Source organism: Triturus cristatus, chromosome 9, assembly GCF_964204655.1.
Source record: "Triturus cristatus chromosome 9, aTriCri1.1, whole genome shotgun sequence".
In the NCBI taxonomy this organism is placed as follows: Eukaryota; Metazoa; Chordata; class Amphibia; order Caudata; family Salamandridae; genus Triturus; species Triturus cristatus.
This window is the reverse complement of record NC_140592.1, coordinates 724,087,425-724,112,706: the sequence shown is the minus strand read 5'-3', so window position 1 is coordinate 724,112,706 and position 25,282 is coordinate 724,087,425.

Below are 25,282 nucleotides of genomic sequence, written 5' to 3'. Positions count from 1 at the left end.
TATATAGCAACCCCTCTAATCATGGTATTCCGAGAAGAGCACGCCGCCAAGCAATAGCCCCTAATCTCTAAGAGATCTTTATTCCGCCATGAAATGTGTGTTTCTTGTAGACATATTAGATCTGGGTTCAGTGTTCTAAGTATCTCATATACCCTTTCTCTCTTTTTTCTGGCACTTAAACCGCCAACATTAGATGAATAAAGCCTTAATTTATCCATATTTTGCGGTAATATCTCCCTTATCTGACCATTGCTGATCTAACAGCTCATTTTTATTATTTCCATTAAAAACGCATGTCTCTGATTTCCTTTTTTCTTGCTTATCTCTCTCTTTAGCCCCATCCTCAGCTTGCCCTCCCCCCAAACCTTCTACCACCCACAACACCCTACCAAGCCCCCACCTACCACCATACCCAACGTTGCACCCCCACCCAACCCTGTGCCCCCCCTATCACCCATCCCCCCAACCCATTTCCCACTACATAGGCAAAAGGGCCGATGGCCCTTGCGATGGATAGAGACTTGTGCCTCTGTGTCCCCCCTTCTTCTTGTTACAGTGGCATTAACCAGAGATTTATATATATATATATTTTTTTTCTTTGCTTTTGATTACCTGTGTATCCATCTATATAGTATCATGCCCAGTGACCTCTAACGACCCCATTTTCTAGTTGCTCATGTGGAATCTAGGTGTTCTTTAGCTTGTATTTCTGACGTAAAAAATCTCGTCTGGCCTTTGATAACTACTTTTAGTGTAACTGGGTTTAGCAAAAAAGCCTGCGCCCCCTTATTCTGGAAAGGGGTTATGAGTTGGCGTAACTGCCACCTTTTTTCTACGGTGTGGTGACAGAAGTCGGGTCTTACAAAAAACTGAACCATTTTTCCCTGCCGCTTCCTGTCAGGTTGAGCCAAATCATACAGGGCCGGGCGTGCTAAAAAGTACAAAAGTACAAACATGGGAAAAGTATCCCCTTGTTGGTATAAGAGGTGACTAAATATGCTCCTTGTAGTCTGTAGAATACCAGCTTTCATAAAGCTCTTGAGTGTGGTTGCCAGAATGAGTGGGGTCTTTTCTACTTGGTGTGAGTATATATGAAGGAGGATGGGAATGATAGCCATGGACCCTTATTAACAATTATGTAATCCCATTGTTAATGTGCCTTTTCTCCTTTAGAGGAGACAAAACAAATGTTATGTTTCGTAACTGTTTTTTTATAAGAAAATGTTTTTTTTTTAATTTCTGTGTAAAATTATGTGATCGTGACTTTTTTGTATTTGTGTTCTCAATTAGGTGACATGAATTTGCACCAGCAATCGTATCACTAGAAGAGTCAGTAATTATTCTAGTGTCAGGATTTCACTCCGCAGGATCCATTCGCAGTGATAAGCTCCACCTCCGGACCTGCCACACACCCCGGTGGTAAAATACGTACAGGGTGTGCGACTGATACGGCGAGGGAAAAACCCCAACCAGGGGAAAAAACCCAGGGAGGGAAAGGAAGGGGCAGCAGGGAAGGGAAGCTGAAAAACAAAACACACAGGTTACTCATGCGCCAATTCCTACTCTCAGTAATTCTCGCTAATGAAAGGAAAGTCACCTGTGCTAGCCTGGCCTGTCGGCTTTATCTCCGCTTGTTCCTCTCGGTGCCTTCCTTCCCCTACAGAACACAAGAGTATTGGTTATGAGATGTGGCTCTCCTTGCCCCCTTACGTATACCCCTGTAAACTCTCGGATTCACGTACCCCCCTCTACTGCGGGAACATCCTTGTACTTTCGTATGCGGGTCACCTCCTGGTTTAATCCCTTCAATATCACCCTATGTACAGTGTCACGCAACCTTCGGTGTATATTGCTTCATATACTCCGAACTTCACCAAAATCCAAAGTCAGTCAACACGGGAGGGCGTAGGAACAAACTACCGCCGTCCGCGTTGCCACCAAAGTCAATCAACACGGGAGGGCGTAGGTTTTAACTACTGCCGTCCGCGTTGTCTCCAATATTCCACCTGACTGTCTCACAAACCTTCGAGACGGTAATGTGGAGGTTTTTCCTCTGCCCCCGCCCGCACTCCGCCCCTTGCCGATTCCCTTTAATCCAGGAACGTTGGGATACTCGTCCCGACTCCCAGCTTCCAGGCACACCAGCTGACACCCGTGATACCTGCCCGAGCTTCCGCTCGTAGTCCAACTCTCCGAACGTCTCGGAACGATCCAACGGCTCCTCGATTCTCACTCGGGAGCCCTTCTCCTCTCTTCCGATCGCCTCGCGCAGCCTCCAAATACACAGGACCCAGCTCAGCGTCTCCCGCCAAGTTCTGAACTTCCTCCGAATCACGAACACTCCCCTGCCGGTCTCGCCGCGCTATATCCTTCCGGCGCCCGGGGCTTCTGGGAAGTGTAGTTAAAACCCACGGATTTGTGGGAATTGTAGTCCAGGCAGGCGCCTAGACTAAACCCTGACAGTACGTCCTCCTCCCTGGCGCCTTCTAGGCCCAGGTTTGGAAGGGAATCTGCGGTGGAAGGAAGCGATGGCCCTTGGTGCGTGCACGTTGGTCCAGGGTTCCCAAGAGTCCTCCTCCTCCGAATACCCTTTCCATGAGATCAAATACCAGAGTACCCCTCTGCGCATCTTGGAGTCCCTTATGGATCGTACTTCGTATTCCAGCCCCTTGTCGCCCATCACCGGTGGGGGTGTTCTCCTGTGGGACGTCATCGCCTTCTTCAATAATTGGACATGGAATACCGGATGGATCCTTAGAGTGTTAGGTAACTTCAGTTTGTAGGACACAGGATTGACTTGTCGCACTATCGGATAAGGGCCAATATATCTCGGATGAAAGATGCTTTTTATCTTAAACCGGATATACTTCGTGGACAGCCACACCTTCTCTCCTACTTTGAACTGAGGACCGGGGATTCTATGTTGGTCCTCCCAACCCTTGTATGTTTCTTTTGCCTTTGCCAAGCGAGTGTGCACTGTCCTATGAACCTTCCTTAAATCACGGAGGCGTTTCCTCACGGTGGGCTGATTGTCTACTTCCGGAGGGATAACAATGGGCAAGAAGCATGCGTCATAACCGTAATTGGCTTTAAAAGGGGACAGTCCCGTAGAACTATGCCAAGCGTTGTTATAAGCCAACTCGGCGGTCCAGAGTAGGTCCACCCATGATTCCTGCGCTTCCTTGGAATAACACCGCAAATACTTTTTCAAGGTCTGGTTCAGCCTTTCTGTCTGCCCGTCAGTCTGCGGGTGAAAGCTCGTGGAAAGAGCTGCTTCGATTCCCAGAGCCTGACACCAGGTCCGCCAAAAACGGGCGATGAACTGCGGGCCCCTGTCGGACACTATCACACATGGTACTCCGTGTAGCCTTATGACCTGGGAAGCCACCAGCTGGGCTGTTTGGCTGGCCGTGGGTAGGTTGATACACGGTATGAAATGACCCATCTTGGTTAGGTTATCGACCACCACTAGGATGGCCGAACATCCCTGATCCATGGGCAACCCCGTTACGTAGTCTAGGCTGATATTCTGCCACGGGCGGGCAGGAGTGGGCATGGGCCGTAGCAGGCCCTTCCTCTTTGTGTTCTCTCCCTTAGCTCTGGCGCATTCCTCGCACTCCTTCACCCACCGTCTGGCGTCTTCCCTCAGGGTTTCCCACCAAAAGTATCTAAGAAGTAGCTGCACCGTCTTGGTAACCCCTGGATGCCCTGCCAGTGGCGTTACGTGACACCACACAAAAGCCTTGTTTCGTAAGTCAGTGGTGGGCAGATACAAACGCTCTCCCTGAAATGGCAATCCTTGTCTCACCACTCGTCCTGCCTTACTGGCCGCCCATTGTTCCCAGGCCCCCACCGACTTGGTTCCCTTCACCATCTCCAGGAACCTCTCTGCCCTAACCACACATACCACCTTGGTTGCTGGTATGATCGCTTGTGTGACGGCCTCTGGTTGATCTGCGGGTATTCCTTGCCTGGACAAGGCGTCTGCTTTTCGGTTCTCTACTCCAGGTCTATAAGTCACCACGAAATTAAACTCGGCAAAATACAACATCCAGCGCATCTGTCGTGGTGTCAAATGCCTCGCCGAAGACATATACTGCAGGTTGCGATGGTCGGTGTATACTGTCACCGCATGCCGAGCCCCCCACAGGTAGTGTCTCCACTCCTGAAACGCCCGTTTGATCGCCAGGAGCTCTTTTTCGGCGATGGTGTAATTGAGCTCAGCGGGGCTCAACTTGCATGACAGATAGGCCACCGGATGGAGGCGACCAGTGCATGCGTCCCTCTGCGACAAGACTGCCCCTATCGCTTCCTCCGAAGCGTCTGCCTCCACTACAAAGGGTTGTTCCAGCACCGGATGGAGTAACACCGGGGCCGTGGTGAACGCCCTCTTTAGGATCTTGAAAGCCTCTTCTGCTTCTGTGGTCCACACAAATCGCACCCCTTTTTTCAACAACCTGGTGATCGGGACGGCTGTCTGTGAAAAATGTGCGATGAACCGGCGGTAATAGTTAGCAAACCCCAAAAAACTCTGCACCTCCCGCACGTTTTTTGGGGCTGGCCATTCCTGTACCGCCCTAACCTTCCGGTCTGACATTTGTAATCCCTTGGCGCTGAGATTCACTCCTAGGAACTCCACCTCCTTAACCCCAAACTCACACTTGCTCAGCTTGACGTATAATTGATGTTCTCTCAACTTCTCCAATATTTTCTTCACTTGTTCGGTATGGCTAGCTTCGTTCTGCGAGTATATCAGAATGTCATCGATATACATGACTACAAATCGATCCACATACTCTTTGAGAACGTCGTTAATAAAATATTGGAAAGCCGCCGGGGCGTTACACAGCCCAAAAGGCATTACCCTATACTCGTACAGACCGTACCGCGTCTTGAACGCCGTCTTCCACTCGTCCCCCTCGCGTACCCGAACCAGGTGATAGGCCCCCCGTAAGTCTAACCGGGTATAAATCCTTGCCTCCCTCACCTGATCGAGCAACACGGAGATGAGGGGGAGAGGATAACGGTTACGCACGGTGTTTTTGTTCAAGACGCGATAGTCCACACACGCCCTCAAATCTCCATTGGCCTTAGCGATGAAGAAGATAGGAGAGGCTGCAGGGGAGCGAGACGGTCTAATAAACCCCAGTTTTAGGTAATGATCTATGTATTCCTTCAGATGAGTTGTTTCCGGGACGGACAACGCATACACTCTGCAAGTGGGGATGGTAGCCCCCTCCACCAAATCAATGCGGCAGTCATACTCCCGGTGTGGGGGCAAGGTGTCCGCCTTGATTTCGCTAAACACGTCTTCATAGCTGCTGTATTCCCTCGGGAGTTGCACATCGGTTTCTGCGGCCGTGGCCGCCACGTAAGGGGTGGCCAACACCGCTATATGGTTTGAGGGACTAGGCCACATGTGCTCCCGACAACACTCGGGCGAAAACCGGATCATCTTGGTTTTCCAATCCACTATAGGGTTGTGCAGGCATAGCCATGGCATGCCCAGAATTACCTCATACTGAGGAGCCGCAATGATGTTTAATGACAACACTTCTGCATGACACACTCCCTGTAGGACTACGGATAGACCGACCTCTTGTGTTCTTTCAGTTATCTGGCCCGACTTCAACGGCTGCCCGTCTACTGCTAGAACGTCCTCAGGGTTCTCTCTCGGGACGCGGGGTAACGCCAGACGGGACACCAGGCCCTCATCTATAAAATTGCCTGTGGCTCCTGAGTCCAGCATAGCCAACACCGGATGGAACTCACTCTCGCATTCGAGCGTCATTCCTAAGACTAGATGAGACTCGGTTTCCCCGCTTCCCCGAGTGAAGAGCGAGGTGAGTTTCCACTCAGGTTCTGCCTCCGTCCCTGGTCTCGAGTTCTCGTGCATCCCCCCGTCAGAAGCTACCGAAGACACCGCTACTTTCTTGAATCTAGTGACCCCCATACTCTTGGGCTTGGAGGGGCATTCCCGAACATAATGCCCCTTCTTCCCACAGTACATACAAAGTCCCTGGGTTCTCCTGACTTCTCTCTCATCCTTCGTCAAAGGAGCACGAAGAGCCCCAACCTCCATAGGTTCCTGACCACCTTCGTTTCCTCCCAGGGGTTTGCGCGGGGACCTATCAAAGCCAACCGCTCCTCTCTCCCATTTTCTCCTGCCACCACCCCTCTCCGTTATGCGACTATCCAGTCTCAACGCCAGATTGACCATGTCTACACATGTTTGTGGCTGTGGATCTACTTGGGCTACCACATCCTTCAGATCCTCTTTCAACCCCTGATAAAAAAGAGACATCCTTTTTTCCTCCGGCCATTCAGCCTCAGCCACCAGTCTGTTAAAGGAGGTCAAGTAGGTAATCAACTCGCCTTTTCCCTGCCTTAATTCAAAGAGTTCTTTGTCCACACTAAAGGTTGTGGCCCTACGATCAAAGACTTTCTCGAACTCTGTTCTAAAGGCCGCCCAGTCAGATAATATGGCATCATTGTTCCTCACTAGTGGCACTGCCCAATTGGCCGCGTCCCCTGCCAAGTAGGATATGGCGAAAGCCACTCTTGAATGGTTGGTCGGGAAGGAAGCCGGCTTACATGAAAAATGTAACAATATTTGGGTTAGAAAAACCTGTGTCTTTCGAGGATCGCCCGAAAACCTCTCGGGGGTAGCCAGGGGTATGGGAGGAGGCACCGTCACCTGTATGGAAGAAGCAGTGGCAGAGGCACTGAAAGGGTTCCTGGTCAACAATTCTACCTTGTCCTTTAAGGCGTTGGTTTCGGCCCTGGCCGACGCCAACTCCTGCTGTACTAAAACTAAAGCATATAGCACTTCCTCCATGGACGCCATTATCACTGCGAAATGAACCGGGCGGAATGCAATTCGTGGGTTCGTGATTCTGTCAGGATTTCACTCCGCAGGATCCATTCGCAGTGATAAGCTCCACCTCCGGACCTGCCACACACCCCGGTGGTAAAATACGTACAGGGTGTGCGACTGATACGGCGAGGGAAAAACCCCAACCAGGGGAAAAAACCCAGGGAGGGAAAGGAAGGGGCAGCAAGGAAGGGAAGCTGAAAAACAAAACACACAGGTTACTCATGCGCCAATTCCTACTCTCAGAAATTCTCGCTAATGAAAGGAAAGTCACCTGTGCTAGCCTGGCCTGTCGGCTTTATCTCCGCTTGTTCCTCTCGGTGCCTTCCTTCCCCTACAGAACACAAGAGTATTGGTTATGAGATGTGGCTCTCCTTGCCCACTTACGTATACCCCTGTAAACTCTCGGATTCACGTACCCCCCTCTACTGCGGGAACATCCTTGTACTTTCGTATGCGGGTCACCTCCTGGTTTAATCCCTTCAATATCACCCTATGTACAGTGTCACGCAACCTTCGGTGTATATTGCTTCATATACTCCGAACTTCACCAAAATCCAAAGTCAGTCAACACGGGAGGGCGTAGGAACAAACTACCGCCGTCCGCGTTGCCACCAAAGTCAATCAACACGGGAGGGCGTAGGTTTTAACTACTGCCGTCCGCGTTGTCTCCAATATTCCACCTGACTGTCTCACAAACCTTCGAGACGGTAATGCGGAGGTTTTTCCTCTGCCCCCCCCCGCACTCCGCCCCTTGCCGATTCCCTTTAATCCAGGAACGTTGGGATACTCGTCCCGACTCCCAGCTTCCAGGCACACCAGCTGACACCCGTGATACCTGCCCGAGCTTCCGCTCGTAGTCCAACTCTCCAAACGTCTCGGAACGATCCAACGGCTCCTCGATTCTCACTCGGGAGCCCTTCTCCTCTCTTCCGATCGCGACTCGCCTCGCGCAGCCTCCAAATACACAGGACCCAGCTCAGCGTCTCCCGCCAAGTTCTGAACTTCCTCCGAATCACGAACACTCCCCTGCCGGTCTCGCCGCGCTATATCCTTCCGGCGCCCGGGGCTTCTGGGAAGTGTAGTTAAAACCCACGGATTTGTGGGAATTGTAGTCCAGGCAGGCGCCTAGACTAAACCCTGACATCTAGTCCTGATGAAGGTGGTTTCTGAATAATTTATTGCCACCGAAACGCGTCAATGCCTTTTTGCTATTTTTAGGTCATATTCAAGGCACTTTCTATATCCAATCTTGTAATTCATTGATGGATCTTTTTGAAATTGCTTGATTCACTTGAAATAACAGTATTATGATGAAGTGAATGTTTCACATGTTTACTGTCTCCTGTGTATTATAATGTTCTATTTGTGATACACTATCACATTATTGTTGTTTTTATTCCATCATATTTTTTAAGACAAAATCTCTTTCAATAAAATTGTTTTTACATTCATTATGGTCTTTTACCAATGTGTTTATAATTGTTCGTTGGGCCCATACTGGGGGGTATGTGAGATCCTTGAGTAAGTGGATGTTTTAAGTATACAAGTGGAATTGTATGATATTTGGGAATTACATTTGTCCCAAGAGAGTTCCTATTTACTGTTTACTTGTCGTACCCTGTCTCTTGGTCACTGGGGTCACTCCCTTTTGTTGCATACTTGAGGACGGACAGCGCACAACCATTTTTTTCATGTATCATTGGTGTGCAGGGCCCAAATTTTGTGGTCTATTTACTTCAGATTCTCAGGAGGGATGTACAGCATTACGCACAACAAAGATCTGGTCATCATGGTCTGAATCACATTCTAAATAAATCCCATCTGCTGTACACCTGATGACTGCATTCAGTTTCATAAAAAATCTAGTCTTAAAAGGTTAAAGGCACACTTGTCTGAGATTACAGATCCATGTTTGTCTGCTATAGGACAAATCATATAGTGCAAGGGCTGGGAAATGGGAGTGGTAACTGGAACATTGGTAAACCCCACAGACACATTTACTTTCCTAGAGAGTGGGACCGGGGTAAGGTCTGTTTAGTCGGTGAAGGGTGCAATTGTTGCACAGTGGTATTTCATTCATCGTCACTGCAGTGATTTGGGCTTGTGGTTGTCGCATGGTGTCGAAGTAATTATTATTCTGCTTAGGGACATTTTCCCCCTGTTGCATATGACCGGAAGACGGCGGTTGTGATCTACCTCTGACCCTACTGCTAACTCTCCCTCTTTATGGGCGGGGTGGGGACATTCTCGAACCCAATGATCAGGGCTGCCAAAGTTATGGCATGTACCTGGAGGAAACGTGTATCCTTGTCGGGAGGGGCCAAACTGGTCTTCATCTGAGCCCCCCTCTCTCTTCCTCATGCCCTATTTTGATATTGTTGCATCTGTTGTATTAGTACTTAATGTTTTAACTGCCTATGTTTCTTCTCCTTCATCTCCTGCTCTAACTCCCTATAATTCTGAGCCAGGATTAGCACCTCTGCCAAAGTCTTATGTCCCCATTTAGGTTCATAAGTCTGTATGGCCACTCTATATTGGTCCCTCAAGCCATTCACAAAACAGCTTCTCAAGACGAACTGTGCCCTATCCATGTCCATCAGTATCCCACTATGTGTCATGAAAGCCTTTTGCATCCTAGAAAAACAGACTTGGACCTTCTCTTCAGGCTCCTCTTTGCATTCTATAAGGCTATGCCAATCCATCTTGTTGGGGGGCACAATCGTTACTAGTCTCTTTACTAAGTGACCAGCCAATTTCTGAATATCCTCATTGAGTTTGGTTCCCATCCTTCCTGTCTATCTGAAATTCTGCACTGCCGTCCTTCCTCAATTTGGCCAAATATTGGCAGGTAAAATGATACTAAACATCTGTTCTATATCATTCAATGTCATGGGAGTGACCCTCAATGTGCGTTCTGTCTAGGAATACCATTACTCTGTATTTTCTTGTAAATCGTGGTACTGAGGGGCAAAAGTGAGTGAGTTCAGTGTGTGACCATGGGACATGTACATACATAGTTGGATTTGTCACCTCCAAGACTTGTACTTCTCTCAGTGGCAGGGTTTTACCGCGCACAACGCATGAGAGGGTTTCTGTCTGTTCTACATTATCTTGGGAGAATGATTGTTCCTTATCCTTTTGTTGTTGCAACTCCTGGGCATGTCACTTGCATTCATCTATTTGATCCAATATCTTGTCTTACCAATTTGGTAAACATCGATAGGTAGGCAGTCTAGGCCGAGAGGGGTAAATGAGTATCTTTTAAATATTCCTCAGTGTCTTTATCATCTTAGAGTGGGGTTAATTAAGGGTAGCCCTGACTTGGGGGGTAAGTTATAAACCAATCCTTACACATATTATATATTTGGTCAACGACCATTTGCAGTAGGTGGTGTTCAATCTTAAAATTGAAGGATAAACTTTTAGCATAGGCATTTGAACCTTCTTTCATTATGGCATGATACATGTGTTCTGTTCTTCTTTGGTCATCTGAGTATCTGATCTAAGTTTTCTTGTTTCATCGTCATTATCCCCGGGCGGAGCAGGCGGAGCGCCTCTACATGGAGTCCCACAGAGTTGGAAAAAACACTCAGTGGAACTCTGCTCCGTCCCCCCTCCCTCCCCCTCCCAAAGTAATATAAAATAAGAAAAAAGGCACTTACCTGCCGTGGTTGCCTCCTCCTCGCCATGGCCGCTCCCCTTCCTTGTCCTCGCCGTCCTCCTTCTTTGCTAACCCCTACGTTGCATGCCTTGCGCTGTGTTACATGGTGCATGCTGTCACATGGATTGTTACATGGGCGCTCCCATGCAGCCAACCATGTTCTTTTACCCTAAACCCTATTCACTAACATTGGTAGAAAAGGTTTAGCACCACAAATTAACGCAGCTGAAAAGCAGGCGCTAAAAGAAGAATTTGTTTTATTTCTCCGTGCTTTCCTACTTTGCATGCGTGCTGCACTGTAGAGCACACATATAAAGTAGGAACAGCTTTTAAACTTGTCTAGGCATAGTATTTTATACAGCAAGGGTACCCTTCCTGTACAAAACCTATGCTAGACTAAGGCACACACCGTAGCACTGTGGTGCTAAGGTGTGTGCCTGGCGTAGAGCAGCTGAAATCAGCACAGGCGCTAGGGAAAGGGGAGGAGAGTGCCATATCTCTGTGAATATGGCACTTTCCGGCTCTCCCTCTGTCATGCCGACATAGCGCAGCATCTTTGGGTACTGCGCTGTGTTGCCTGACACCTTTCAGAATCTGGGCCATCATCTCCCCCTTAGTTCAATAAAAAGTACAGACAGCATTAGCATCATAGTTACTCAATAAGATGTTGCAGAACTCGCAGCGGTTGGCTAGATTAGGTGGTATGAGGTAGCTGAGGGGTACCTTGATAAGGTACCAATGATATCGGTTCAGATGCTTGATCTGTACAGGTAGGCGGGGTCAGTTCACTCGTAATATCAGGAGCTGACGAACATCGAGGTAGGTGTTTAAAATGTGACGAGTTCCATATGATGGACTTTCCAGAACGATGGGCTGTCACCATGTGTCCTTTGCACGTTACAACCCTCAAAAGGCCTACTTCAAATGGAATATCCTTTTTCTTCCAAGATTGTGTTGTAATGATGTCTTTGAGGATGAGCATGTCCTTATGTGCGTTCGTAGCACCAATAATTTGTTCAGTTGATAGAGCTGCTGGCGTGCTGGATCTCAGAATCAAGTTAAGATACTTTTCAGTCGCTTAGGATGTTGAACTGTGGCGAGGTAGTGGCACCTGTGAAATGTGGTCAGCGGGTTTTTGATTCTTTTCCCCGCTGGTGTACAATCACATAGTCGTACTCTTGCAGTTGCAATCCCCACCTCTTGATACGAGGGGGCCTCTTAGCTTTCAGGTTTCCAAAGATAGTGAGCAATGCCTGGGGGTCTGAGATGATATGAAATGTTTCCCATATAAAAACATATGAAAATGTTTGCAGGCTCACACTACAGCCAGATTCTCCGGGTGAGAGCAAACACATTCTGTTTCAGACAGGCTTCTACTGGCATAGACGGCAATGTGTCTCTCGGCATTCGGATGGCCATTGTGTTGAGCAGGGATTGCCCCTAGGCCCACCAGGCTTGCATCTACTGTGATCTTAGTATGTAACTTGGGGTCACAATAGGCCATTTCACTCACATGTTTTGAGTCTTTGAAACTTTGGTCGCATTCAGGAGACCACTGCAAGAGGACATTTCACTTTGTTAAGTCTCTCAATGGGGCACTTTAGGTAGCAAAGTCACAAATGCATCTTGAGCAATAACTGGCTGTTAAAAATGGGTGCCTCTGGTTGGCAGGTTGTTACCCTGTCCAAGTAGGGACCCTTCTTCCTAGTCAGGATAAGGGAGTTACACTTCTAAAATAACCCCTGCTCACCCCCTTGGTAGCTTGACACGAGCAGTCAGGCTTATCTCAGAGGCAGTGTGTAAAGCATTTGCACATAACCAGCATTAATACAGTGAAAATACTACAAAAGAACACCACACTAGTTTTAGAAAAATTTCCAATATTTTATCTGTGCAAAACAAGACCAAAAATTATACAAACCCACCATACAGTTCCTAGAATTATCACTAAGCGAAAACAGACTTAAAAATACAGTTCCTTGAAGTCGATAGCTACGTCGTGAACAACAAATCCAAACAGTTCTGGCTGACCGCGGTGTCGCGGGCCAGCTATGGTGTCGGGAAGACCCGCAAACAGTACCTTTAGAAATACAAGGTGCCAGTGACCTTGCGATGAGCTCTGAATAGCTGTCATTGGCAGGCGTCAGTTGCGGAGGTCGGTGCAGAAGTCGTCGGGACCGTGAAGTCACACGTGTTGCAGATCGAACTCTGTGCGGTTGAAGTCAGGAGCGCCAGCAGTGTGGTGTACGGTGCCCTAAGGTAGCGTCTCGGTGACGGCATCCGGCGGTGGCGGTGAGACCAGGGCTGCAGTGCGAAGTGGGGCAAAACTCGTTGCGGTGCTAGCAGGTCACGGTGCAAGCAGCGGCGTCGTTGTTGTTGAAGTTCTGTCGTCGGCTGACGAACTGGAGTCAATGGCACCGGAGGTCCAAGGCTGCATGTGCGATAGGGCAGTGCGTCGTGTAACTTACGAGCAGGACCTGCAAGCCACGGTGCATGCAGCGGCGTCAATATCGGCATGGAGCGTCGTCGTAAGGGAAATCAGGGCGGTGGTGTGAAGTGAGGCAGTCGAAGTGCGGTGCCCACACTTCATGGTGCAAGCAGCAGCTTGTGGCGGCATTGGGCGCCTTGTCAGTGAGACCAGGGTTGCAGTGTGAAGTGCGGTGGTGCCCTCTGCAGTGCCTTTAGGACACAGAGCCGGCAGCGGCTTCATTAATGGTGTCTGGTTGCTTTCTCTTCTGTCGTAGCACAAAACACACAGTTCCCAGTGCTGGTAGTAGATGAACTTGAAGTGTTTGCTGTTCCTGAGACTTCTTGAACAGGGGCCAAGCTCCACCTCAAGCCCTTGGAGAAACTCAAACAAAGAAGCTGCAGAAAGTTCAGTCCTTTCCCTGCCCAAGACAGAAGCAACCACTGCAGGCCAACACAGCAAAGCACACAGCAAAGTGGTAGTTCCTCACCACAGCTTCTCCAGCTCTACTTCTTGGCAGGTTCCTTGATCCAAAAGAGTTCTAAAGTCCTGGGGTCAGGGCCCCACTATTTATACCACATTTTCTCCTTGTCCACTGTGTGGCAAGGGTCTCTGAACCCAGTCCAAACCAGTTCTACCCTCTCTGGCCCAGCTTCACTACAGGAGGTGGAGACAGCATTGTGCAGAGGAGAAACTGCCTATTCAGGTGCTGGTGAAAACTCGTCCGACCACTCTAAATGCAGCCAAGGTCTATTCAGCTCAGCTCTAAGTCACCCAGGAAAGGCAGGGTACATATCAACCCCTCCCCCCCCATGGCTGTCTATAGTAAATGCACATCCCCAGCCCCTGTCACTCCAAAACCAGACAGTCAATACACAACCCAGCAGAGGCACATAGGATGGTTGAGCAAGAAAAGGAATACTTTTTTGTGCTCCCAAACACCATTGGTTGCATCCCCCTAGGCACTCCTGAGATCCTGTAATAAGGATTGATCAAATTGTGTTGATTTGTAGTTTATGTTGCAATAAACATTGACTCTTGTGTCATTTTTTCAGTTTAATTATTTTAATTTTCATGTCGAAATTAATTTCATTTCAACTTGCTTTTATGGCATCTTAATTACAACATATTTTCTTTGGGCTCCAATGCATTTCGGGCTACCCGCCCTTCTTCAGGGAGCATTACTGTAACAAAATCATAGCACATATACAGTTCAGAGAATTTTTTCAGTTAAATTGGTTACCCTATCCCTATAGTAACATACTGACTCCAATGCTCATGATATTTGTCATGCAGTTTTAAATGGTTGTCTTCACCTATATTTCTTTATATATAAATCAGTGCAGTGTGACAGTTTCATGTGAACGTTAAGTGAACTCGAAGTGTGTGCGCGCAATCATCGTTGTTATGATATCTTGTGATTGAAAAGTGAATAACACGCAGTTTACTCACAATGCTTCGCTTCCGGCTTCTCCCCTTGTGCTAGAATGAAAGGGGACGGTTTGATTAAACAAGCGTTCAGATATTAGTAATAACGCTACTCGTTCGGGCGCAATACATTGTGTCATTGCTTTCAGCTTACCTGTAAAAGTTCCGTGCGGTGTTTTCAGTAATGACGGCGTCTTGTTTTCGTTTTTTCCCCTTATGCTAAAATGAAAGGGGACGGTTAATAAACCTGCGTTCAGATTTTAATCATAGCGCGGCTTGTTCGGTCGTAATACGTTGTATCGCTGATGTCAGCTTACTTGTAAAAGTTTCGTGCGGTCTTTTAGGCAGTGTCGGCGTCTCGTTTTCGGCACACTCGGCGTTTCTGTGCTTTCAGAATGCACGGATCAGGTGGATGATATTGATATAGGACTATGGTACCAAGGTAGACATAATAGTAGGACTAGTCTGTCTATTTTTATGGCGGCCATATTGAGTGTACGGAAGTGTCAGTTAAAACTATATTAACGGTGAAGACTACATTACAAAATACTTCAGGCTGTTGCCTTAATGTGTACAGTTGCAAATTTTTAAACGGGTATACCAATAATTAGAATATATGTACCAGTGAACAGAAAAAACACAAAATTCAGAAAATAATCAAAGTTAAATTATAGATAACATGCATATTCAATGCGTTCATTAAGTCCATGTGGCTTCAAAGATTGGAGTTTCATTATCCAAAAGTTTTCTCGTCTCAGCAAATATTTATTGTTGTCTCTTCCTTCAGTTTTTTGGATCACTTCAAGAACTTGGAATTTCAATTGCGATATATTATGTTATTCTTCCATGAAATGTGTTGCTATTGTGGATTTTTCGTTCCTGATTCTTATGTTCAATTTATGTTCATTAATCCGTGTTTTAATCTTACGTTCCGTTTTGCCCACATATACTTTTCCACATGGGCACTTTAACATATATATGACATTTGATGTGTCACATGTAGCTGTGGTGTGTAATTTAATGTTGTATCCTTTCATGGGATGAGGTATATTGGTTCCTTGTATTACATTATTGCAGTTGTTGCAATTCAAGCAAAGTCTCGTTCCTTTTGATTTTTGTGTTGCAGTCTGTTGTTGTTTCAAGATTTCTCCCAAATTTTTGCTTCTGGTATGGGCAAAAAGTGGTGGTTGTGAGAACAGGGTTTTGAATTCTGGTTCTAGTGTCAACATTGGCCAATGTCGAGTAATTATTTTTTGGAATGTGCTGCTCAGTGTTGAGAATCTGGATACTACCACCATCCTGGTGTTTTTTGGTTTGACCGTATTCTTCAGAAGGTCTATCCTGGAGGTTGAGTTGCTTCGCTGTTTTGCCAGCTCTAAAGTTGATGCTGGATATCCTCTCTGTGCGAATCGTTCTGCCATTTCTTCTACTCTTTCAATCATTTTCACCGGGTTCAATGTAATCCTTTTTACCCTAAGCATTTGGGATATCGGTAGATGTTCCTTTAGTGATGCTTGATGAAAACTACTGTAATGTAATGTGTTGTTTCTGTCGTTTTTTTCCCGAAATATATCAGTTTCAAATCCATCTTTAGTCTTGGTAATTTCTACATCCAGGAATGTTATCCTTGTTTCTGATATTTCAAAAGTGAATTGTATCTGTTCATCAACATTATTTAAAGTGGATAGTGCCGTCGTGAGTTCGTGTTGGGTGCCTTTCCACAAAATGAAAATATCGTCTATATATCGCAAGAAAAGTTCGATTTTGGTATACCATTGCGGTTGTGACAAAGGGCCTCATGTAGGAAGCCAAAAACCGGTCGGTAACGGCCGAAATTCGGTAAATATCCCGTTACCGACCGGTATTTAGTCAAGTGAGATGTAGGAGGCCAAAAACCAGTTTTCGGTAAATATGAATCGGTAAATACCGATTCATAATTACCGAATTCTAAAATACCGATTCATATTTACCGAATACATATTTACCGAATCGGTTAATATGAAGTGGTAAAACGAGAAAAGACATGTAGGTAAATTCGGTATTTAAGAAATCCATGAAATTCGGTAATTAAGAGTCGGTAATTAACACAGATTGAAAGCAGGTGGTAAGCATCAACAGTGCATATAAGCAATCCCAAAATGCAACAGCATGGACAACATGGCCGCTCTGTATGTCATTGCAAGGCGCCTACGTCTACAGGCAGCAGGTCTGAGGATTTGGAGACGGGAGGAACGCATTTACAGACAGCGAATCACACTCTTTCAACAGACTGAGGCTGAGATACATGAAAGGTACAGGCTACACCCACAAACCATCATGGACCTGATAAGGGACCTGCACCCACTCCTGGACCAGCCAACAAGAAGGGCGCATGCCATACCACAACATGTGCAGGTCCTCTGCAGCCTACATTTACTCGCATCTGGCAGTTACCAGGGGGTGATAGCTGCGGTGGGCGGTGTATCCCAGAGTTGCCTGTCCCGTTTCTTCAGGAAGTTCCTGGATGTCATGATGCAGAGAATGCACCACTACATCAGCTTCCCAAACACACAGGCTGAACTGCAGAAAACCAAAACAGACTTTTATCACATGGCACAGTTCCCCCATGTCATAGGCTGTATTGATGGCACACACATTCCAATCTGCCCACCAGCTGCCACTGAGCACATCTACAGGAACAGAAAGTCCACCCACTTCATAAATGTGCAGGTAATCTGCGATGCAGGGTACATCATCACTGATATCGTAGCTAAGTTTCCTGGGAGCACCCACGACTCCTTCATCTTCCAGAACAGTAGGATCTACACACGACTGCTTGCGAGAGAATTTGGAGAAGGATACCTGCTAGGTAAGTAACAGTGACGCTCCATTCTACTAAGTGCAAATCATAGTGTATTGAGGCATGTGACTGATGGTTCTCTCATACTCACCTAGGCGACAGTGCATATGCCATGCGGTCATTCATCCTCACTCCCTACCTACACCCATCAACCCAGAGTGAGAGACGATATAACGTGGCACACAAATCTACACGCAACGTGGTGGAGCGCACGTTTGGACTATTGAAAAGCAGGTTCCGCTGCCTCCACAAAAGCGGAGGCGCACGCCAGTACACACCCATCATCTGCTGCAAGATCATTGCCACTTGTGCAATGCTGCACAACCTTGCCACGAAGAGAGGTACAGAGGTGGAACTAACAGATTTTGAGGACAATGAGGATGAGTCAGGACAGCCAGAGGCCAACGCAGCTGGAGTGCCAACAGCAACAGATGGGAGAGAGAGACAGGCAGAGACCTCATGCAATTATTTCTGAGTAAGTAAGGGGACACAGCCAGTTGTTGGATGTCATGACGTAGTTTAATAATGCGGCACTACGCCACAACACCAAGAAAAAGCCATTCTGTCAACATTGTGTAATGACTACTAGCAAGTCCAGGGTTACGACACCCAATTGTCTTAGGCTATGCCGTGCAGCATTACTGTGTGCGGCCACGCACTACAGTGTGGGATGCCACGGATTGGGCATCATCACTAGTGGCAGCCCCATGCCGCCTGCTGCTCCTGCGTGTATCTGGGACCGGGGGGGTAATGCTGCTCCTGCTGCTGGTTTCTATGCTTTCCACAGCATCCCCAGCACCAGTTGTGGCTGCCTGGCTTGTCAGTAGCACTTCCAGTGCACTGGTGACCTGCACCATCCCCCTCGAAACGTCGCTGCTGCAGTGTGTCAGGCCCTCCTGCATAGCCACAGAGCGCCTGCAGAGCAGCGAAGTGGCAGTTGCCAGCCGGTTTAGTGCCCTCGTATGACTATCTCTCCTCTGCCGTTCCCGGCGCCGTGCAGCTCTGTCTGCATCATACTTGCTGCACAACAGCATGACGGACTGGGACATGTCCCGCATGCCCGCAGCCATCTCACTCATCCCCACCGCCATTGCGCTGATGCCCCTGTCCATGTTTTCAAATGTAGCTTTCAGTCCCCGCATTTGGCGCTGAACTGACATCACTGCCTTTGTTTGTAGGCGCTGTATCTTCAACATGTTGCCCTCGAGCCCCGAGAACACCCCATGGCTCTCATTGTGTGCTGGTGGACTCTGCACCCGAGACCTGCGGCGCCGTCTGGCACCTGTGTGTGCTCCCTCTGAGGTGGAGGGCACAGTGGCATGGCTCCCATCCTGGGGCACAGTGGTTGGCTCCGGGCCGCTGCTGTCGTCAGATTAGCACGCCTCCTCGACCTCACCAATGCAGGCGGTGATGATGCCGGTGACTCAAGCATGAGTGGTGATGCTGGCTGTGGTGGTGATTCTGGCTGTGGTGGTGATGCTGGCTGTGGTGGTGAGGCTGCATGTGGTACTGATCTCTGGGCAGAACTTGTGCTGGCCAGCCCTGAACTGTCTTGCCGGTGTGCCCTCTCTCCTGTTGCATGTGCAGTCCTGTGCAATGTATCATCTGTGGACAGAAATGCAACATCAGCTCAGTGTACCTGAAGCCCTGCATTGCAAGCATCACAATACATTTCTGTAACACTCTCACATTGTCCTCTGCCTGCTTTTCGCTAATGTGTGTACCATGCCTTGTTGTTCTGTGCTATTCAGTTCATGGTTGGGGTTTCCCAGACTACATCTCCCATAATGAATTGCCAGTATGCACTAACACATGGACTGGAGTGGGATACTCATTTCACAATTGGGGATGTGGGATAGGGGTGGGGGGGCAACATTGCTGTGCATGCGTCTTACCTTGTTGGGTGGCGGCTCTGGCAGAGCTGTCGGCATCCCCAAGCCCCACGACACTCTCGGGCTCTATTGTGGACTCCTCCAGTTCGGTAAGGGCAGGTGCCCTGTTCCTTTCACCTCCTGTCCAGCTGTCCTCCTTCTGCAGTTCCCCCATCTTCCTCTTCGTGACGATCCTTAGGTCGTACCAGCGCTTTTTCAGCACCTCAATGTCCCTGGGGGTCACTCCAATAGCACTGACCTGCGCCTGGATTCCCAGCCATATGTTACGCTTCTCCGACTCAGGCACTTGCAGGGACTGCTTCCCAAACAGCTTCTGGTGCTGCTTCACCACCTCCTCCACTAGTACCTGCAGTTCCTTAGGGCTATATTTCTGCTTTCTCCTCCTTTCCCCTCCATCTCTCTGTGTCTCCTGGCTGGACATTGTGAGTTTGAGCTGCACAATCAGGCACTGGCTCCCTGCCTCTTCTCTGCACTCCCAGCCTCTCCAGAGTCTGATGATTGTGTGCACCTGCCTGGGTGTGGCCACTTCCTGGTTGAGTGGGGTTTGGTTGCACAGGATTGGCTGATTCATCCAGTCATGTGTTTTTGTATTTCCGAATCAGTAACTACCGATTCGGTATTTACTGATTCGGTAAATACCACTTCGGTATTTACCGAATCGGTAAATTCCGATTCTTGAATACCGATTGTTACCGAATCGGTAATTATTACCGAATGATTACCTACATATAACTTACCGATTCATAAATACCGATTCGGTAAAATTCGGTATTTATGAATCGGTAAAATACATTTACCTACATATGGCCCTAAATGGGGTCTTCCTCAAATTTCTGCATGAAGAGATTAGCGTATACGCCCGTGCAGTACAATTGCCCATGGATGTGCCTGTTAGTTGGAGGCACCAGTTGTTTTGCCATTGAAAGTAGCTTTGATATAGGGTGAAATGAATTAGTTCCATGAGGAATACTTGCATTGCTTGTTCTATGGCTTGGATGCCCAGTAGGTGCGGAATCGAGGTATATAAGGATTTGATGTCAGCTGTGCATAGTAGAATCTTTTCTTCTGTGGTAACTGATACGTTTTGTAATTTCAATAAGAAATCAGTTGTGTCTTTTACATAAGTCTTCATATTCCTCATGCTCGGTTGTAGATATTTATCCAAGAATTGACCTATGGGCTCATGTAAACTTCCTCGTGTGGACACGATCGGTCTAAATGGTGGGTCTCTCAGGTCCTTATGAATTTTTGGTACCATGTGCAATACAGGGATTTTTGGGTTCTGTTTGATTAAAAAGTCTTGGTTTTTTTTTATCACTCCTGTGTCATATGCTTTTTTGACTCTGTCTTTCAATAGATTAGCGAACTGTACAGTAGGGTTCTCATCCAACTTCATGTATGTTGTGTTATCTGAGGTATGTTCTATTACTCGTGTCTCATAGAATGATGTATTCATAAATACAAGGGCTCCTCCCTTGTCAGCTTTTTGACATATGATCTTTTTGTTGTTGGCTATTTTTCTTAATGTATCCATGTCTCTCTGTGTTATGTTCTTGGTAGTTTTTTCATTGTAATTTAATTTGGATAAATCTTGTTTGATGAGGTTTTCAAAAAGATCTAAGGTTTTGTGACTGGTGACTGGCTCTTTTGGTGTTTGGTCTTGCAGTATGTTCAAAAGCATTGAAGTCAATATGTTACACTCATCTAATCATTGTGACATGAAAACACGGGGGGATAGGGTAACCAATTTAACTGAAAAAATTCTCTGAACTGCATATGTGCTATGATTTTGTTACAGTAATGCTCCCTGAAGAAGGGCGGGTAGCCCGAAATGCATTGGAGCCCAAAGAAAATATGTTGTAATTAAGATGCCGTAGAAGCAAGTTGAAATGAAATTAATTTTGACGTGAAAATTAAAATAATTCAATTGAAAAAACGACACAAGAGTCAATGTTTATTGCAACATAAACTACAAATCGACACGATTTGATCAATCCTTATTACAAGATCTCAGGAGTGCCTAGGGGGATGCAACCAATGGTGTTTGGGAGCACAAAAAAGTATTCACTACAGTGACGTTCTCCAGGACGGAAGACGCCACCCCGGGAGCACCCAAATAACGGTTTAAAAACCTGAAAAAACTGTTACAAATATCTATATTGACAAGTGGTTGTGCGCAGGCCAAACAAAGTTTAGGAAGCAAGAAAATTTTCATTTTCTAAAAGGAGCATTTTCAAACACATGATTTAAAAAACATCTTTCTTGAAAGATGTATTATTAAATCCTGAGTTGGGAGAGCCTAAACTCCATTTGTCTATCTTGTCCCAATAACCATTTATGCAATTAAGGTGGTTGCATGATTCTTTCCAGAATAAGATATTGCCAGGGTTCTCCGAAGTTAAAAATACTTGCAAGTGTGTTTCCTTTTTTTTTTTAAACCTGGCTGAACACCGGTGGATGTAGCCGAGGGACTGCGGGGACTTTCCAAGGTACAGCTAAGCTTCTCCCATCCATAGTTAGGTGAGTCTTTCTCTGGCTGGCTAAGGGTCTCTTGGGTCCAGCAGGGGCTGGCTCAGGTAAGTCTAAATAAGTCTGTCTGGCCAAGACATGATCGTGGCCAGAATCCCCAAAACCTGCAGTTTAGGACAGTAATGCACATGGCATCTTGACACTGTTGAACAAGACGCACGTGAGGCTGGCATATTAAAAACATCCTGAGAAGTATTCCATTTACGCAATGTAACTGACAAAAACAGGCGCGTGATCTCTGCACTCACCAACCCTTCAACGCGAGTGATTTGCTGTGTAATTTCACTTCGCTCAATTCACAAGTTTATCGTTTAAGGCGCAGAGTGAATGTGATGCCCAGACATTGTCTCTTTACCCACAAAGCAATGTGTTTGCACAAAGTAGCAACTGTAATGCCAAACGCTCATGATTGATATCATAAAAGAAAGTATGGATGGTTTTAAAATACACATATATGTGGTTGGCGTGCTGCACTTTGTGGGGCCTCTTGGCTTGTGATATTTGATTATACGTGGTCTCAAATACCAGAACATGTTAAAGAGGCCCTGCCCTTCACTGCACTTGTTAGTATGCTTCTTCCAGCGCTGAGGTGCCAGCTGGCCTCCAGCCACTTAGTATCCTGCCTAAAGCACTTAGCATGCCAGTATTTGTAGGCCCGCGTTTATTATGGCAAAGGCAAAACTACAAGTCCCAGCATCCAGAGCGCTGTTGGTTAAAAGGTTCAGATTGTCTAATAGTGGCCTGAATGGCACCAAGCCAGTTAGCAGTTACATCACTCAGCACCAGTTCATCTTTACCTTTAAAAAAATCCTTTTTTGGCACACCCTGTAGTTAGGGCTCCGTGCAGTCTTTCTTAAAAGGGCAATCTGTGCTGACCCCCCTTACAATGGATTCATTGGGGTGAATTAGCCACTGGGCGAGGGAGTCGAGGGAGTCGAAGATGGTATTTGCACATGCTTTCCGCGCTTCAGACGAGTGAGTGCCTTAATGATGAAGGAGAGTGTGCCTGGTGTAGGGTGATACTCTGACGCAGTCTTCAGCCCCAGTCTGTGCTAGAATCAAGCTCCTTATCTTGCCTATTCCAGATATTAAGGAAGGCGCTGCAGTTCACTCCCCCAGCTGGGGAGAGGGCCTGTCCTCCAGGACTGGGCAAGGAGTGAGATCGCACTAGGTCGGAAGAGTGGGCGTCCAGACAGTTCTGCCGTTTTATACTTTTAGATTTCCAGCCCTTAATTGGCCAGTACTTCACCAAATATCTCGGAGGTGGCCAACATCAATAAAATTCGGGTATAATTAGCAGAAGGGTCTTGTTTTTGGTACACTATTGCACTAAGAGGAACTTTGAAGGATTATTGGCAAAAGTTGTCCATGTTAGAAGAGGGACAACCTTCGTAGTGCAGGGTGATGGTAGTCTGTTCAACTTCAGCCCATTTAAGTGTGACGCTGCAGTAATATGAAACATGTGTGCAGCCCTCACCTAATGTTGCAGGGTTTCTTGCGATATTTTACAATACTACCTGCGTCAGCATGACAGCCAGACCTGCTGGTCTACTCTAAATTAAAAGGAGCCTAAAGTGATAGGCGTCCGTAATTTGGGGTCCCCCAATTACGGACGCCTTACAGACATCATACTAACTAACTAAAAAAATTAACTAAAATAACCGACGGTCCGTGAAATTTACTGACGGTAGGTCACCCTACTAGGCACGGAGATTTGTAAATCGGCGTGGTGCTCATGGGAGCAGGGCAGTTATAGGGAAGAATGATGGACTCTGGGCGATGGGAAGCTTAGACCTCTGCCAAGGGGGAGTGAGATGGGGTTGTTGGAGGCGGATGTCTGAGAAAAGACTGAGTACACTGAGGTTCTTGGAGGTTGGATAGCGGGGGTGGGCGTCCCGAAAGCAACAATGGAGGATGGGTAGTTCTGGGATGAGGGACTTGGTGGGGAGACCAGGGGGCAAGCCTGAGTAGAGAAACTTGGTTGCAGTACTGAAGGGGGCTTCAGTTCTAGAGTAGCGAGATATCTCTGAGTCTGTGGAGCAGGGACATCTGGAGAGCCTGTATCAGCCCCACAACGGAAGACCTGTTTTAAAGATTCCACTTTCTGCAACGAGAACACAGCACAGTGTAAAATTCTACTGGATGTTAAAGAATAATAAACCATCCCACAAGTAACATTCAGTATTTCATTGAAGCCTCCAGCACACTACTACATCTTTGAGAAATCATGCATCTTCAATCAATACTTTTTCTGTTTGTTTTCAGCTCATCGCTGCTTTGTATTTGCAGACCTTTCTGACCTCTTCATGTCTAAAGTTGTCTTCCTGTCTGCTTCCCTACAATCAAAATCTGTCCCTTTGTGCAATGACCCTTCCGCACTTTCAGAGGCTATGTCTTATGTAAGTTTAACTTTAGGGTTCCTAATCACGTCCAAGTGTTAAAATGTTTTCCTCATAAGGACTGAAACCATGTGACACTTCCATGGCTGGGTCATTGGTGTGGTGTGGCCTGGGAGGGACTCCAGTCATGCCCAGAGGCATGTTGTAATTGCAAAAGCTAGTCAACTTGCTGTCATGTATGATCAGTGCAAGGGAACTAATCTCTTCTTTTCAGATATGGTAGCTTTGTTTGATCAGCTCAAAGGTTTTACCATCATTTTTATCATATTGCCTTCTGTCTCCAAGTTACTCAGAGTTTCTTTTGTATCTGCAGGTACTTGTAGTATAGTGTTTGTAGTGGAGAAGTATTCTCTGGCTGAGACTATTTGATTTGCCTGCCGCCCTGCCCTATATTAACAACATAACATAACATAACATAACAGGCCTATTTGTAAAGTGCACAATTACCCGAATGTGTCCTGGTACTGAATAACAGATGTTTATTGTTACCCAACTCAATGGTACTCATTTTATCGACCTCAAATGGATGAAAGGCTGAGTGGACCCGCTGGGATTTAAAACTGTGACACAGGCCCCTGCAGTGGCTGCTTTAGTGCACTGAGCCACCAGTCCCGGCTTATGGGGCTACTTCTAATTTGGTGCCATTGCCTCTTTCCTGTCCCATTCCGACAAGCATTGGCCTCCGCTTGCACGGCTTGTGCTTTTGTTGTGTCACTGTTGTGGCTTGTGCTTTAGTTTTTTGTCTCACTGTTGTGGCAGTGAATGCAATGCATTTAAATTTTAACAAAAAATGATGCATTCCTATTCTTTCCCTGCACTGGCACACAAACTGCTGCCCCCTAGTGCCAACACAGGCACCCCGTGTGCCATGGTGCAAGGGTGCCTGTGTTGCAGACAGATTAGTTTTTATATACAGGAAGGGGCACCCATGGTCCACTCACGGAACGCCTCGCTGGGGTAGACTCGGTAGGTAGAGAATAACGCAGCACATCGATTTGCACTGCCTTGCCTCCATATCTATGAGGCCATTAAAGGCCACACAGTGTGGCTTTTTGTGGCCTCATAGATTTTGTACAGTGCACATTCAACTTATGCATTTCAAGGTGCTGTCATGTGTGATGATGAAGAAAGGGGAGGCATTGTGTTGCAGTATTATTAGCATAGGTAGGGCACACATACTCAACATTTTT